This window comes from Esox lucius, chromosome 17 (genome assembly GCF_011004845.1).
Source record: "Esox lucius isolate fEsoLuc1 chromosome 17, fEsoLuc1.pri, whole genome shotgun sequence".
NCBI classification, from domain to species: Eukaryota; Metazoa; Chordata; class Actinopteri; order Esociformes; family Esocidae; genus Esox; species Esox lucius.
This window is the reverse complement of record NC_047585.1, coordinates 7,417,032-7,434,004: the sequence shown is the minus strand read 5'-3', so window position 1 is coordinate 7,434,004 and position 16,973 is coordinate 7,417,032.

The window sequence follows — 16,973 nt, the reverse complement described above, 5'->3', positions numbered from 1 at the left end:
AGACAGCACCTGAAAAATTTGGTTATATGAATGTGTTGAAATGGTAGGAAAGGAGGAGGTGTGGCCGGCCTATTCAAAGATACATTCCAATGCAAAGAAAATTCACTTGGTAATTTTTATTATTTTGAATAACTCTGTTTTACGTTGGAGGGTGCTCCCAAAATTTGTACTCTGCAAATTTTAATGATGATTTTTCTGAACTACTATCTGTTATATCCATTGATTAAAACGTTTTTATTATAAAAGGGGATTTTAACATCCACATAGATAATGATACGGACAATAATGCCAAATAACTTTTTGCACTACTTGATGCTTTTGATCTCACTCAACATGTGAAAGAGCATACACTCACATAAAGCCACATTCTAGATCTGGTTATCTCTAAAGGTTTCGATATTTCCTCTGTCGTGGTTAAAGACTTGTCCCTGTCTGATCATTTCTGTGTCTTTTTTGAATCACTGATCATCCCGGATGTTCAAGTAAACTCTGTTTCTTTTAGGAAAAGGTACATGAATAAGAGTACCAATGCTCATTTGATGGAGGCTCAAGCGGTCTCTTAGACAAATGTCAGTCAGGCTTCTGTCCTTACCACAGCACTGAAACGGCTGTGATAAAAGTTGTAAATGATATACAACTTAATACGGATTCGGATAAAATAACACTTCTGGTTCTATTAGATCTCAATGCTGCATTTGACACTGTAGATCATAGAACGCTTCTGGACAGGCTGGATTATTATTAAAGAGCTGGGTTCTCTGGCCCTAAAAACCAGGGACTAAGGACGTAATCTTGGTGTTCTGAATCAGATCTCACGTTCACCAGTCATAGCAAAGCGATCACCAAAACATTAAATCATTTTAAAAATCAAGAGCTTGGTGTCCCAAACAGACCAAGAAAAGCTCATCCATGCATTAATCTCTAGTAGGGTTGACTACTGTAATGGGCTCTTAACTGGACTCCCCAAAAAGACTGTAAAACATCTGCAGCTCATTCAGAATGCTGCTGCTAAAATGTTAACCAGGACCAAGAGAACAGAGCACATCATTCAGGTTCTTAAATCTATGCACTGGCTTCCAGTCAGTTACAGAATAGATTATAAAGTGGCACTTTTAGTCTATAAAACACTGAATGGTTTAGGCCCCAAGTACATTTCTGATATGTTTGAAAATTATAAACCCAAGCAGGGCTCTTAGATCCATGAACTCAAGTCAGCTAGTTGATCCAATAATCCAAACTAAACATGGGAACGATGCATTTAGCAGTTACGCTGCATACAACTGGAGTAAACTAGCAGAAGATTTTAGACGTGCCCCAAACATATCAATTTTCCAATCCAGGTTAAAATCCTCTTTTCACATGCATAGGACTGAGTGCTAAAACTAAACTGCACTGTTTGCCTTACAGCTTTTATATCTTCCTCATGGAATCTACTACTGAATGTACCAGTACATTTTATTTGTATTTTTAATTTCTACTTTCTTATTCTATGTAAAGCACATTGAATTGCCAATTTGATGTTTTTATTCTAGTATTTGTTTTTATTCTATTGTATTTTTATATGTTTCTTTTTCTTTGTAAAGCACATTGAACTGCTTCTATGTACACTCACCTAAAGGATTATTAGGAACACCATACTAATACTGTGTTTGACCCCCTTTCGCCTTCAGAACTGCCTTAATTCTACGTGGCATTGATTCAACAAGGTGCTGAAAGCATTCTTTAGAAATGTTGGCCCATATTGATAGGATAGCATCTTGCAGTTGATGGAGATTTGTGGGATGCACATCCAGGGCACGAAGCTCCCATTACACCACATCCCAAAGATGCTCTATTGGGTTGAGATCTGGTGACTGTGGGGGCCATTTCAGTACAGTGAACTCATTGTCATGTTCAAGAAACCAATTTGAAATGATTCAAGCTTTGTGACATGGTGCATTATCCTGCTGGAAGTAGCCATCAGAGGATGGGTACATGGTGGTCATAAAGGGATGGACATGGTCAGAAACAATGCTCAGGTAGGCCATGGCATTTAAACAATGCCCAATTGGCACTAAGGGGCCTAAAGTGTGCCAAGAAAACATCCCCCACACCATTACAACACCACCAGCAGCCTGCACAGTGGTAACAAGGCATGATGGATCCATGTTCTCATTCTGTTTACGCCAAATTGACTCTACCATCTAAATGTCTCAACAGAAATCGAGACTCATCAGACCAGGCAACATTCTTCCAGTCTTCAACTGTCCAATTTTGGTGAGCTTGTGCAAATTGTAGCCTCTTTTTCCTATTTGTAGTGGAGATGAGTGGTACCCGGTGGGGTCTTCTGCTGTTGTAGCCCATCCGCCTCAAGGTTGTGCGTGTTGTGGCTTCACAAATGCTTTGCTGCATATCTCGGTTGTAACGAGTGGTTATTTCAGTCAAAGTTGCTCTTCTATCAGCTTGAATCAGTCTGCCCATTGTCCTCTGACCTCTAGCATCAACAAGCCATTTTTGCCCACAGGACTGCCGCATACTGGATGTTTTTCCCTTTTCACACCGTTCTTTGTAAACCCTAGAAATGGTTGTACGTGACAATCCCAGTAACTGAACAGATTGTGAAATACTCACACTGGCCCGTCTGGCACCAACAACCATGCCACACTCAAAATTGCTTAAATCACCTTTCTTTCCCATTCTGACATTCAATTTGGAGTTCAGGAGATTGTCTTGAACAGGACCACACCCCTAAATGCACTGAAGCAACTGCCATGTGATTGGTTGATTAGATAATTGCATTAATGAGAAATTGAACAGGTGTTCCTAATAATCCTTTAGGTGAGTGTATATGAATAGTGCTATATAAATAAACGTGTTTGCTTGCTTGCTGATGGGCAGGCTACTGACAGGCTGGTTCTGGGTCTGGCTGCTGGCAGGTTAGTCCAGGAGCTGGCTGAGGGTCAATCTCATCCTCTTCTTCAAACTCACTGTCAGACTCCTAATTGACAGAGAGCCAAGGTCCTCATTTTCTGAAAATTCTTGATCTTCCAGAGTTGAAGACTCTCCTTTTACACTAGATTATTTCCTTGAAAAACATTTTGAAGGATCCCTGAAGAAAGAACCCTTTTGCCATACTGACCGATTAAGGAGCCACACATGCAAAACCTATTTATTCGTTATCTCCCCAAATTTACAGCAGGGGTAGAGTATTGAATGTTTTGAAATAACATGGTGCAATTCCCACCTGACATTGTGTAGTTTAAGACACTACAGAGGGTGAATAGTGGGGATATGTGGGAGCAGACAGGTTCTCAGTGCTACAAATGTAGTAATGTTGAAATCTTATCTGTGTGTGTGTGTGTGTGTGTAGTTACACTACAGAGGGTGAAGAGTGTGAGAAAAGAAGACTAGGCAGGTTCTCGGTGCTATGTTGAAACCTTGATTTGTGCTCATATGCTTTTTGTCCACAGAGAAACTGGAAGGTGATATGTGATTTTGAAAGGAACATAAATAAGTCCTTATGGACTGGTAGTGTGTGTGCATGTGTGTTTATTTGTTTTCACCTGTCACCTGTTCACATGTAATATAAGAGTGTAAGAGGGTTGCACAGTGTGCACTCAATGAAAATGTTCACAGAAAATTAGCCAAGATCAATGAGTCTAAGGTTGAAAGGTTCTTTTAGTCAACATTGAAAATTGGTCCCATAGACCCTAGTGTGGGTTAATGTAATCTGTATGGACCATAACAATTCAAAACCAAGTCAATTGTGTAATTCTAGATGAATAATATGTTGGTTATTGACGGACATTTTTTGGGTAATTTATTCATTTCGTCTTATGTGTTGAGATTTATCATCTTGGGTCAAATTTTACCCACAAAAATAAAAGTTGTACCCAAATTATTAGCCAACATGGGTTATGCACAAAATCAGTGAACATGAACCGATCCTTAATGGGGTGCCAATAAGGGAATTACTTAGGTTAGAATGCCTACTAGTCTGAATGATTTCACAGCCAGTTCAGACATCCAGTATCTGTTTCCAAAAGTTATAATTTATAAATAATATATAATGAATCTGCAAATGATTGAAATTGACATGGAGATGGTAACTCAACAATGTATAATCTCTATGGAAATATAGACTTCTCTATTTATGAAATAGTTTAACTAAAAGCAAAGCAGGAACTGTTCAAGACATGATTGACTGTCATGCTACTGGCAATTTATAGAAATCAATGGTTAGCACCAATCCCTCATGTAAGATGTAGAGCCTGGAGGCAGGTATTTGGTTGTGTATGTGTATATGTCTGTAGCTCTTGTCTCCTTGTAGCAAGTACAGCAGTGTCAAAAGGTAGTCACAGACAGACACAGTCGATTATATAAAAGCCTTTTGTTCTCATGAAACTTTAATGTGTGTGTGAGAAATGCTGTTTATGATGTTAGGTCTTCTTGTGCTCCTATTCTCTGGTCTGGGCCATGTTGAGTATAGAGAATTTTTTTGAGACACCAGAGGGTTCAAGTGAACCTTGGCCAACATAAGCACAGATTTCTTGCTATGGTGTTTCCTACATACAAACACCACTGGAGTAAAATGTTTAAACTGACAATATATCACTTATCTTTTGGGGTCCTGGCCCTGATGGGGCTCAAGGAGCCCTATTATTTTTGTTAGTTCCATTATGTGGACGCATATTCCCGTGAGATGGCATGCGTTACAGACAAGACACTTTACCCATAGGTGTATAACGTCTGCCAAATTCATCTATTAGACTATGGGTCCAATTTACCCCTAGGTGGCGATCTAATAAGCAATCTAATTCGCTCCAAAAGCCACACTGGCATTTCCACCCTGTATTACCTAGAAGTCTGAAATTTGGTCCACAGGAACAAATGTGCCTCAAGAACTCATGAAGTCTGCCATCTTGGATTTTTTGCCTTTTTTTTTCTTTTTCTAAAACACTAAAAAGTTATCTTCAACGAGAGCGCTGTACCAATCATCCCGCTTTTCAGTATATAGCATCATGGGTATCTACAGATTTGGTATAATGAATGTTGATATCTTTAACATAATGGCTGATATAGGCCAATGAAAAACCTGTGGGTGTGGTCTCAATTCAAATGCAAATTAATGGAAGATGGTGAGCCCTACTGCAACCAAACATGGTATATGGGTTCAGGCCTACAGCAGGAATGCGAGTCTATGGTGATTCAATGGGAGCCCATGGGGAATGCATGGAAGTCAATGGGGAATGAATGGGAGTCAATGGTGACTCAATGGGAGTCTAAGGGGAACGCATAGAAGTAAATGGGGAATGAATGGGAATCAATGGTGATTCAATGGGAATCTATGGGGAATGCATAGAGATCAATGGAGAATTAATGGAGGTAAATAGGGAACATAGAAGTCGATGTGGAATGAATGGAGAGAAATGGAGAATTAATTGGGCTCTATGGGGAATTTAGGGAAGTCAATGGGGAATGATTTGTGGTTAATATGGAATGAATGGGAGTCAATGGTGATTCAATGGGAGTCTATGGGGAACCCATGGAAGTCAATGGGGAATGAATGGAGGCCAATGGGCAATGAATGGAAGCCAATGGAAAATTCATGGGAGTCAATGGTGAGTCAATGGGAGTCAAATTTCTCTTACCAAATTAGAGATAGTACAATCGCAGTAACCATAGTGGTGTTTTTTAGCAATATTTCCCAGAGAGCTGCTGTCTAACCCACTTTCGCAGCAAGATAGACAAACAGTATGATTACTTTGAATATTCCTCTACGTTTCAGCTACTTAAATCTGAAAAAATTACAAAAATACCTCTAATTTTTTTTGTAAAAAATTACAATAAAAAATTACAAAAATACCTCAAACTCAAGATACTGCAGTAACCATAGCAAAGGGATAATTTTCTACTTTTCAAAAACCTCTCCAATGGAATATACTTTCCAAAACAGATACACAGACATTGGTGTACTTACGTGTACCTAGACTTCTTACCGGTTGAAATGAGAAAAAAACGTGAAGAATTTTACCAAACATAAAAGATCCTGTGACTGGAGTAACCACAACCAAGGGCATATGAGCCAGGGGGGACGGAGGGGTCTTTTTTTACATCTTCTACTCCTTGGCTTGTCTGTACGAAGGGAGCGGGGACTTAGCTAGCTATCAGTGTTTCCGCTCTTGTTTAGCTCCTGAACCTCTGTGGTGCTAGAACTAATATCTGCGCAGAAAACATTTTCCACACCCAACACTGGACTTCCACCTTCTGAATGGATTAATTTACTCGTGGATTTTTTTATCAACTCCCTGTGAACTTTCATCATTGGACATCTCTCCACGGTTGAGGCCCCCCCTCCTCAACCCACTGCCAACTCACTGGCTAGCTCCATGGCTTCTCTCCACGATTCTCTCTTTGGCTTTTGTTCTGGCATCCTGGTCACCTCTTGGTTGCCACCACTGTGCCCCAGTCACTTACAATGATTAAGTTGACACTTTCTCCTTGTATTTGTTGGCGAGGGTGTGCTTTCTCTGGGTTTATGTTAACCGGCCTTGCTGCTGGTTGGTGTGAGTTGGCGTGGCCCGGTTGTCTCATCTATGCTATTGCTAACCCTTCTACTGCTAACTCATCTAGTCGTTGTGTACCTGCCAACTCTGCTTCCCATGCTCCTCCTGACAACACCTACCCCTGGATTACTATGGTTCTCTCCTGCAGTTTTTACTTATTAACAATCGCTACTTTCCCTTCACCCTGGAAACTATTAACAACAACTATTGCCTCCCTTTGGAAGTAGCTAGGCGTGCCCGCTCACTGGACATTCTACGCCGATGCCCCTATATCCATCGAGGCTGTCGACGCAAATGGTCAGGAAATGGTAACACCAGCACCAACATAAGATCTTTCTGTTCTAACTCTCACATCAAGTTCTATACTTCCTCTCGCTCCGTTGATTTGATTGACTTTCCCCAACCTTAGTTTACCCTGTCAAACTACCAATCTTGCTCTTTTAAACACCCGTTCTATGAACAATAAATATTTCCTCTGTCACGTCCTGGCTGTGCCCCTAGCCATCTCTGCGCTGGGCTCGGGGCATAGCCGGGACAGGACAGGAGGTGGCATTTAGCCACCTCTACTCCTTTTTTTGGTTTCCCCAATTGGAGGCAGGTGTTAGTTATTGCCTCCAATTGGGGACCCTATTTAAGTTTAGTTTGTTAGGCCCCAAGGCGTGGTTCATTTTGGTTTTGTGTATCCTGTGTAAGGAAGACCCACGTCACTGGTTGCTGCCTTTTTGTTTGTTGGAGTCCTTCTTTCTTTTGTTTGATTAAACATGGATTACCTTCCCTACCTCTACTCTGCGCCTGTGTCCTTTCCACCCCACGACCGTGACAGAATGAACCACCACCAAGAGACACAGCAGAAATGGACGGTAGGGGAACTCCTCGGTTGGCCGGACAGCGACACCGAGGAGGAGGAGAACCCCTACTGTCCTCTGCGGCACACCAGGCCTCCACAGCATCCACCCCGGAGGAGACGTCGACGGAGGCGACGTAAGCAAACCTCCGTGTGTCCGCCCCAAGAATTTCTTGGCGGGGTGCTGTGGGGGCAGGCGGAATGGAAGGACGCGGCCGTGCCACCCGTGCTCACGTGTGGGGTAGTCCAGGTGCCCCAGCCCTGCCCGGTGCCAGCTCCTAGGCGTCGGGCAACAACGCCGGGGGGGCCTATGAGGGCTTTCCCTGGTGTAGGGAGATGTGAGGACTGGTGGGGCTATCGGGACCCGCCGTACCGGTTCTCGCAGCCAGCGCTCCTCGCTGCCTGGGAGCCGCAGCCAGCGCCGCCAGCGCCCCCCGCTGCCCAGGAGCCGCAGCCAGCGTCGCCAGCGCCCCCCGCTGCCTGGGAGCCGCAGCCAGCGTCGCCAGCGCCCCCTGCTGCCTGGGAGCCGCAGCCAGCGCCCCCTGCCGCCTGGGAGCCGCAGCCAGCGCCCCCTGCCGCTTGGGAACCGCAGCCAGCGCCCCCCGCTGCCTGGGAGCCGCCGCCAGCGCCCCCTGCTGCCTGGGAGCCGCCGCCAGCGCCCCCTGCTGCCTGGGAGCCGCAGTCAGCGCCCCCTGCTGCCTGGGAGCCGCAGTCAGCGCCCCCTGCTGCCTGGGAGCAGCAGCCAGCGCCCCCTGCTGCCTGGGAGCAGCAGCCAGCGCCCCCTGCTGCCTGGGAGCCGCAGCCAGCGCCCCCTGCTGCCTGGGAGCCGCAGCCAGCGCAGCTAGCACCCCCTGCTGCTTGGGAACCGCAGCCAGCGCCCCCCGCTGCCTGGGAGCCGCCGCCAGCGCTGCAGCCAGCGCCGCCAGCGCCCCCCGCTGCCTGGGAGCCGCAGCCAGCGCCCCCTGCTGCCTGGGAGCCGCAGCCAGCGCCGCCAGCGCCCCCTGCTGCCTGGGAGCCGCAGCCAGCGCCACCAGCACCCCCTGCTGCTTGGGAGCCGCAGCCAGCGCCCCCCGCTGCCTGGGAGCCGCAGCCAGCGCCCCCTGCTGCCCGGGAGCCGCAACCAGCGCCCCCCGCTGCCCAGTGGCCGCAGCCGCCAGCGCCCCCCGCTGCCCAGTGGCCGCAGCCGCCAGCGCCCCCCGCTGCCCAGTGGCCGCAGCCGCCAGCGCCCCCCGCTGCCCAGTGGCCGCAGCCGCCAGCTCCTCCCGCTGCCCAGTGGCCGCAGCCGCCAGCTCCTCCCGCTGCCCAGTGGCCTCAGCCGCCAGCTCCTCCCGCTGCCCAGTGGCCTCAGCCGCCAGCTCCTCCCGCTGCCCAGTGGCCTCAGCCGCCAGCTCCTCCCGCTGCCCAGTGGCCGCAGCCGCCAGCGCCCCCCGCTGCCCAGTGGCCGCAGCCGCCAGCGCCCCCCGCTGCCCAGTGGCCGCAGCCGCCAGCGCCTCCCGCTGCCCAGTGGCCGCAGCCGCCAGCTCCTCCCGCTGCCCAGTGGCCTCAGCCGCCAGCTCCTCCCGCTGCCCAGTGGCCTCAGCCGCCAGCTCCTCCCGCTGCCCAGTGGCCTCAGCCGCCAGCGCCTCCCGCTGCCCAGTGGCCTCAGCCGCCAGCTCCACCCGCTGCCCAGTGGCCTCAGCCGCCAGCGCCTCCCGCTGCCCAGTGGCCGCAGCCGCCAGCTCCTCCCGCTGCCCAGTGGCCTCAGCCGCCAGCTCCTCCCGCTGCCCAGTGGCCTCAGCCGCCAGCTCCTCCCGCTGCCCAGTGGCCTCAGCCGCCAGCTCCTCCCGCTGCCCAGTGGCCTCAGCCGCCAGCTCCTCCCGCTGCCCAGTGGCCTCAGCCGCCAGCTCCTCCCGCTGCCCAGTGGCCTCAGCCGCCAGCTCCACCCGCTGCCCAGTGGCCTCAGCCGCCAGCTCCTCCCGCTGCCCAGTGGCCTCAGCCGCCAGCTCCTCCCGCTGCCCAGTGGCCTCAGCCGCCAGCTCCACCCGCTGCCCAGTGGCCTCAGCCGCCAGCTCCACCCGCTGCCCAGTGGCCTCAGCCGCCAGCTCCTCCCGCTGCCCAGTGGCCTCAGCCGCCAGCTCCTCCCGCTGCCCAGTGGCCTCAGCTGCCAGCTCCACCCGCTGCCCAGTGGCCTCAGCCGCCAGCTCCTCCCGCTGCCCTGTTTTCGCCGCCGCCAGGACCCGCCGTGGACTGGCCGCCGCCCGGGCCCGCGGATGACTGGCCGCCACCGCCCGGGTCCGCGGATGACTGGCCGCCGCCGCCCGGGCCCGCGGATGACTGGCCGCCGCCGCTAGGGCCCGCGGATGACTGGCCGCCGCCGCCCGAGCCAGCGGTTGACTGGCCGCCCGAGGCCGCGGTTGACTGGCCGCCGCCGCCCGAGGCCGCGGTTGACTGGCCGCTGCCGCCCGAGCCCGCGGTTGACTGGCCGTCTTGTCCCGCAGCGCCTTCACCTGCCCAGGAGCCCCCGCATCGTCCCACGGCGCCCTCGCCTGTCCCGGCCTCAGCGGCGCCCTCGCCTGTCCCGGCCTCAGCGGCGCCCTCGCCTGTCCCGGTCTCAGCGGCGCCCTCGCCTGTCCCGGCTCCCCCGTCTCCTGCTCCCCCGCCGGCCGTCAACCCTCCGCCGGCTCCCCCGGCTCCTGTTCCTCCGCCGGCTGCCGACCTGCCGCCGGCTCCTATTCCCCCGCCGGCTCCCCCGTCTCCTATTCCTCTGCCGGCTCCTGTTCCTCCGCCGGCTCCCCTGTCTCCTATTCCTCCGCCGGCTCCCCCGGCTCCTACTCCTCCGCCGGCTCTCCCGCCGGCTCCGGACCCTCCGCCGGCTCCCCCGGCTCCTGCTCCTCCACCGGCTCCTATTCCACCGGCTATTCCGCCGGCTCCGGACCCTCCGCCGGCTCCCCCGGCTCCTGCTCCTCCACCGGCTCCTATTCCCCCGCCAGCTCCCCCATCTCCTGCTCCTCCGCCGGCTCCTACTCCTCCGCCGGCTCTTCCCCCGGCTCCGGACCCTCCGCCGCCTCCCCCGGCTCCTGCTCCTCCGCCGGCTCCTATTCCCCCGCCGGCTCCCCCGTCTCCTGCTCCTCCGCCGGCTCTTCCGCCGGCTCCTGACCCTCCGCCGGTTTCCCCGTCTCCTGTTCCTCCACCGGCTCCCCCGGCTCCTGCTCCTCCGCCGGCTGTCGACCCTCTGCCGGCTCCCCCGGCTCCTGCTCCTCCGCCGGCTGTCGACCCGCCGCCGGCTCTCCTGCCGGCTCCTGTCCCTCCGCCGGCTCTCCCGTCTCTTGAACCTCTGCCTCCCCGGCCTGTCCCTGCGGCTCCGCCTCCCCGGCCTGTGCCGGCGGCTCCGGGCGCTGAGCCTCCGCCGGTCCGGGTGTGGTCGTCCCGGTCTTGCCCGCGCCTTTGGGGGGGGGTACTGTCACGTCCTGGCTGTGCCCCTAGCCATCTCTGCGCTGGGCTCGGGGCATAGCCGGGACAGGACAGGAGGTGGCATTTAGCCACCTCTACTCCTTTTTTTGGTTTCCCCAATTGGAGGCAGGTGTTAGTTATTGCCTCCAATTGGGGACCCTATTTAAGTTTAGTTTGTTAGGCCCCAAGGCGTGGTTCATTTTGGTTTTGTGTATCCTGTGTAAGGAAGACCCACGTCACTGGTTGCTGCCTTTTTGTTTGTTGGAGTCCTTCTTTCTTTTGTTTGATTAAACATGGATTACCTTCCCTACCTCTACTCTGCGCCTGTGTCCTTTCCACCCCACGACCGTGACATCCTCCTTCATGAACTCATATTGGACAAGAACCTGGACTTCCTCTTACTTACTGAAACCTGGCAAACACCTGCTGATTTTTTCTGCCTTAATCTAGCTACTCCCCCTGGTTATAGCTATCTATACTAACCCCGCCTTACTGGACATGGTGGTGGCCTTGCTGTTTTGCCTGACTGAGGTCTTACCAACATCATTGTAGTATTAGTCATTTTAAAAATGCAGTCTGGTTACATTATCATCTATCTGAGATGACTTTCCAGTTGAAAAGTCCCACCATGCAAAGAAGTCACACAAAGTATAATTTACCAATGCTAGTTAGGCCTATTGCATATTCAGAAATCACTACTTTCTTTAAGTCAAACTGAACGCTTGAGTCCTATCAACACCTGCAAGACATTGGTCGGTACAGAAAGCATATTGAGTTAACAATATTGTTTGGGGTAACTATCTATTTGCTACAACCTTTCCAGACATAATATGTATTGCAAGTTAGCATTGTGGAAACAATTATCGCTCCCAATATTTTCAACCAGACTACCTCTGAGCAAAACTGTGTTGGTTGCACTGGTCCTTCACTGGTAAATAACCTTTTTTTTTAACCAGAACTTTTCTATATCTAACTCAGAATCGAACTAACGAGAATCGAACTAGAAGTGGATTCTAGAAGTGGAAAAAAACATAGAACTATACATTAAAAATACATTTAGTCAAATGTGTCCCCCCCAACATCAGAGTCACTTCTATGCCCTTGACCAAACCAACAGGATTTTCTGATAATTTTACACAAACATGGATGTCATTTTTAAAGACTTTTCACATTTTAAAAATGTATAATTGTTCAATGTTTGCTCTACCAAAGAACCGACTAAAACTTAATTTGAAAGCATAAAAGCAAGCCCCAGTAGCTTTACTTGTAAAGTTCAAATCAAGTTATTATTAATATTAAGCTAGAAACTCCGTTCAAACTTTAAAACATGTAGACTGGTCCAGATTACGTTGCTCTTTGATATATTTTATACGGATATATTATATACTTTTTAAAATATTTTAACTTTTCGGGGCCTGGAGTGGCCTAGCCAGTCTCCAGAACTGAACCCAATAGAAAATCTTTGGAGGGAGCTGAAAGTCTGTATTGCCCAGCGACAGCCCCGAAACCTGAAGGATCTGGAGAAGGTCTGTATGGAGGAGTGGGCCAAAATCCCTGCTGCAGTGTGTGCAAACCTGGTCAAGAACTACAGGAAATATATGATCTCTGTAATTGCAAACAGGTTTCTGTACCAAATATTAAGTTCTGCTTTTCTGATGTATCAAATACTTATGTCAGGCAATAAAATTTCCGGACCTAACTGTAGAAATCAATGGGGAATGAATGGGTCAATGGGGAATGATTCAATGTGAGTCTATTCAATGTGAGTCTATGGGGAATGCATAGAAGTCAATAGGGAATGAATGGGGTCAATCAGGAATTAATTGGGGTCTATGGTGAACATGTGGAATTTAATGGGAATGGAGGACAATGGTGAATGAATGGGAGTCAGTGGTGATTCAATGGGAGTCTATGAGGAATGAATGGGAGTCAGTGGGGAAAGATTTTAAGTTCATAGGGAATGAATGACAATTTTTAAATGGATGCCATGGGGGTCCTGAAAGGAAAGTACCCTGCCATTTCAGCTTGCGGATATATTTTTTAATTGATGTCAATTATTTCGATGAGACAAGTCGTACCTAAGATTATTGGAGAATCCTATAGTAGTGCATCACATTTCAATTTTGGGAATCCTGTGCATTCTTTAAATAGAAAGGGAATAAAATGTTTCCTTAAAAGTTGCTTTGAGGAACCATTTATTGGGTTTGAAGTGTCTAACATACTTATTCACTACATAGGGCACTATAGTGACTATGGACTGATGTGAAGAATAATGCACTATTGAGCGAGCTGTTTGGGAAACATATCATATAAGAATTTAAATGCACCATCTTGTCTCCAAATTCACAAAATGTTGAAATGTTGAAAGGTTTGTGTTTAGCACTCAGTCACTGCGATGCATACAGTGGGGAAAACCTTTGATTTAATTGAAGCTTACAGCAGAGCTTTGAATTGGAGTGCGCTTGGAGCCTAGCTATCTTAGATTAGCATCAGTCAGGTCAAAAAAACCTCTGTTATCCTTTGAAAATGGTTGATTGTAGGTGGGTTTGTGTGTCTCTACATGCTTGTGTAAGAGTGTGCTCAAACGTTTGTCTGTGTGTCACTCTCTGTCTGGGTGACCCATCCCCCACCCAGCCACACTCGGTAAAACTCAAGCACTTATCATCAGCCACCAGTATCACAATAATAGCCTGTCACACATGCCGAAGTAGAATAGACACAGCTATTGATTTCTGGACCAATGTGCCAGACACTGCACAATGACACTGCAGGAGAACAGGATCTTAGTGTAAAAGGTTTGCTTCGTCTCCAGGAATAATAACTGCACATTTATGCTTTGGTCATACGTAAAACAGATTCAACATATCCAACATACTGATTCAAACATTGAATCAGGTTAGTTAGTATACATTAGTTATGTCTTTGCTGATTCCTCACAATGTTTACATGACACGAGAACCCTCAAAACAATACTACTACTGTTTTTTCAGAAATATCTGATTTTCCTTCATCTCTCCCTGCTCGCCCCAGGGGCTCCCTGTGTTACTGCCGCTCACCGCTGATTGCTTTTTGATCTCACTCATGTTTTGTTTAAACAGCATTGGTCTCTAGTGTGGTTGGCGCAATGGAACACAAGCACAGCCCCAGGGTGCATCACAGCAGCTAGCAGCCAGACCTGGGTTCAAACACCATTTGAAATCCCTTCAAATACTCCATCTGGGTTTCACTGAGATTCTCCACTCTAGATGGAACTGATAAAAAAAACCTCCAAATAGGCAAACCCTGCCCATGTGGCAGCTATGGGCATGCTAAAGTGTTTGAAAAATGTAAAATAGTATCTGAATCCAGGTCTGGTATGAGACGCACTAGCTACCTGTGTGTCAATGGGACTGCTGTCTATGAAAGCAGACATTTAGAGACCTGACCTAATGCTACTTTGGCCTTGTAAGTCTCTCCTCTCTCACCCTGGCTGCCCCGGCTACTGAGGGTAGGCCACAACTAAAGGTCAGATGAGCCCATTCAACATATGTAATGTTAGTTGAGACTGACTAATTAAATTGGAGCGACACCAGAGGTGCAAGTTGCACAAAATACAGGTTAGGTGAAGATATGAAGAGAGGATGAGGGAAATGCTGGGAATGTTCCATCTTTTTCTGTTTTCCTTTGAGCTGTGAAACGCAGATAGCTTGACAATTGTCTACAGATTATTTCATTGCATTGATTACATATACTCTGCTATTTAAATGGAATCTAGTCTAAACCCAAACCTAGCTAGGGTATTGTTCCTTGGCTACTCAAACTCCATGCTCTGGCAATGAACTTAGGTGTTGTTTTTCTGGAAGTCTGAATCTGAGTAACTCCCAGATGATTTCTAAATTCAACCGTACCTCTCAGGGATTAGGTTCATATGGAACCATGTCCTAAACCTGGACTGCGTTTATTATGAAGATAAATCAGTGCAACTATGGTCGCTATTAACAGACAATTAGAAAAATGTCGGCCTAAACAACACAATCCTCCAATAAAAAATGACTTGCCACTCATTAGACTCAAACTTGTAACCATCGGACTGAAAGCCAGTTGCAGAAACGAAAAGCCACTGTATTTAGTTATTGATATGTTGAGTGACCCTGGGGGCCGGTTTCTGATCATAGTTTACACTGATCATGAGTTAATAAGGACCAATAGCCCTGGAATATGTTGATATTGAACGTTATTGCGCTGCTGATATGTTCATACAGAAATCAATTGCGTTTTCCAAAATAGTTACATATGTATGTAATTCCTGTGATGCTGTCGTGGCGCACTGCAAAGGGATGTAGGATGACCGGGACACATTAACAAGAGGGCGTATTTATTTTTTAACCAAATGAAAAACACACTCAATAACAAAAACACAAATAGTTAACGAACAAAAGGATAAGATTCTATGGCAGGCTCAACGGACTATGTGGCTTTGGTGTCGCTATCCTCCCTCCCTCTCTGTCTGGGGCACATCTTCTTTTATAGCCACACCATCATCACTGATGAGAGGCAGCTGAGGAGGGGTTGTGCTGTCCCTTCCAGCTGCCTCTAGAACCTTTCGGACGGCTGCTCTCCCCAATGCGCACTCTCCACACCTGTGACCGATGCGCTGGTCCATGCCTCACAGGTCCCAGAATTGGATAGGTTGGACCAAAGCCTGAACACGCATGGCTAAGGCACTGTTTGGAAAACGTGCCATTGTCTGCTTACTGTGACAACATGATCCAATCGCAGATTACTTTTACTTACTAAATTATTATAACCCCACTCATTTTGATGCCTCCACAAGCAAAGTTTACAGAGGAAGATTTCACTTTCTCTCTACAGACACTAGAAGGCAACGGTTGTTGTGTGATAAATATAACCCATATCCCATGAAGGCAATAAGTAGCTAAGGTTGGTGCTTAGGCTTATCTTGATATTGGGAGCACAAAATAACCACATCATTCAATGCAGAATGCTTCCCATTTCCACTCTCATTTTTCTTTTTCTTCTATCTTCAATGGCAGTCACACGCTTCTATTAATCCCTGTCACAAAGCCTTGCTCTGTCTGACCATTCAGTGTTTGTGATTTGTGTGAAATTATTTCTACTGAGGCTCCTGATATTTATAACACAAGGAAATGGAAGGTAATCTTTTAGTCCATCTCAATCATCCCCAGGTTTCTACATCTACATAACAATATGGAGAAACTGGAATTGCTATGTCTAGGTGCCTAGCCATTTACACAATCATTAGCTATATGATCCTTTTCTATGCACCTATGCACCTTCCAGCCATTTCCCTCACCCTGTCTTTTTGAAAGACTCGGACACAGTTGTCATTTTGGGCCAGATGGTGTTGTCACTAGTACCTCTTACCCCGTCTGTAAACGACCATCCTCCTCCACATAATCACTGCAGTTCAGCTCTTTGTTTTCATCCGTAAGTGCACCAGGCAGTAAGGCTGGGGGAATTGCCATAATTATCCCTCTGTGTGTTTGGGAGCACCACTTCCCAACCTCATCCCCTTTTAGACACTCTTTCAAGTTGCCAGCCTGGTCGACATTATCAGTCATAAACCGGGACAACTCTCATGTCCATTCACATCCTCTTCTCCTCTCCTTCACCCTTTCCCTCTGTTCTGTACCGATCATACCTCCACCCAACCACATGACGGGGGTAATCACCCTCCTAAAGCTGGGTTGTTATCAGCAGCTACAGCTGCAATTCATTACAGGATTGAAAGGACAGGAGATTAATAATACCCTGTTCCTCCCACTCTCTCTGTCTACCTCTCAACCACCCAAACCCCTGTCTTTCTTTCTCTCTTCCCAATCTCTCAGTTCCAGTTTTTGTTATTTCTTACATTACAGCTGGTGCTTTTTGGGGGGATAAAAACACCAAAATCATTTGAAATGCTCCATTTTTGAGTGACTGGCTACACACCAGCTGAATGTTATGATCCGGCTGCGTGGAAAGATATTTGATAAGTCAGGATAGATTTAATACATTTGGATCATTACACCAATTACCCAGACCAGATTTAACATCCCTATGGTTTTAATTGAAATTAATCAAGACTCTTTATATTCTATTAATATTTACAGTGTATAAAAATGCATTCACTCCTTGAAGTTTACAAGTCTAAA